At 56.2% G+C, this 1,199-nt stretch overlaps 1 pseudogene; it reads left to right on the top strand.

Annotated features, from left to right (window-relative positions):
- LOC101642953 overlaps positions 1 to 745 on the top strand; it is a 28,980-nt pseudogene extending 28,235 nt beyond the window's left edge.
- Positions 746 to 1,199: the final 454 nt, after the last annotated feature.

Below are 1,199 nucleotides of genomic sequence, written 5' to 3'. Positions count from 1 at the left end.
GCAGTAAAACCTACAGCAATGTGCTGGTGTTGGATGGCGTCATCCAGTGCACCGAGAGGGACGAGTTCTCCTACCAGGAGATGATCGCCAATGTGCTCCTCTGCAGCCACCCCAACCTATGCAAGGAGCTAATCATCAGGGGTGGGGATGGAGGCGTCCTGTGGGAAGGCGGGAAGCACCCCTCCTTGGAGGCCATGGTCCAGTGTGAGATTGACGAGGATGTCATCCAAGTCTCTAAGAAGTTCCTACTGGGCATGGCTGTTGGCTACTCCAGCCCAAAACTGACCCTCCATGTCGGCGACGGTTTTGAGTTCATGAAGCAGAACCAGGATGCCTTTGACGTCATCATCACAGACTCTTCAGACCCCAAGGGCCCTGCTGAGAGCCTCTTCAAGGAGTTCTACTACCAGCTCATGAAGACGGCCCTCAAGGAGGATGGCATTCTCTGTTGCCAATGCGAGTGCCAGTGGCTGCACCTGCACTTGATCAAGGAGATGCGGCAGTTCTGCAAGTCCCTCTTCCCCGTGGTGGCCTACGCCTACTGCACCATCCCCACCTACCCCAGTGGCCAGATCAGCTTCATGCTGTGCAGCAAGAACCAGGGCACCAACTGCCGGGTGCCGGTGCAGCCGCTGACGTAGGCGCAGGTGGAGCAGAGGCCGCTGCAGTACTACAACGCGACGTGCACCTCGCAGCCTTCATGCAGCCAGAGTTTGCCCGCAAGGCCCTAAACGATGTGAGCTGAGCCCAGGGATGCTGCTCCTGCCGCCATCCAAAACCTCAGACCAGGGAGCCTCAGGGTGCCTGGACCCCCAGCCCCATGCAGGACCCTCTGAGGGCTCTCACCCACCGACCAAGTGTTACTGTCCCCAGAATGCTGCCCGGCCTGCCCCACTGGGCGGACTGTCTGTCTGTCTGCTCCCTGTGTGGCGTCCAGCCTCGACCAGCTGTGTCCAGTGCCTTCTCTGCCTTGTCACCCCTTGCTCACCAAACACGTGTATTTGTAACAAAAAAGAAAGAAAAGAAAACAAATTTAGCGCTAGAAAACAGCTGTGCTCAAAGATCTCTTGCTGGGATACCGTTTTGCCTCCTCAGTCTTCTGATTTTCTGACCTTAGAGGAACGGGAGGCATTCTAGTAGGGGTGGTGGGTGAAATGGGTTTGTGTTTAAATAAAACCAACTACCATTGAGTGGGATCT

Source organism: Echinops telfairi, unplaced genomic scaffold, assembly GCF_000313985.2.
Source record: "Echinops telfairi isolate 266 unplaced genomic scaffold, ASM31398v2 ScPeMD7_38;HRSCAF=143, whole genome shotgun sequence".
Taxonomy (NCBI): Eukaryota; Metazoa; Chordata; class Mammalia; order Afrosoricida; family Tenrecidae; genus Echinops; species Echinops telfairi.
Note: the sequence above shows the minus strand (reverse complement) of the source record. Positions and strands in the feature narration are given on the sequence as shown.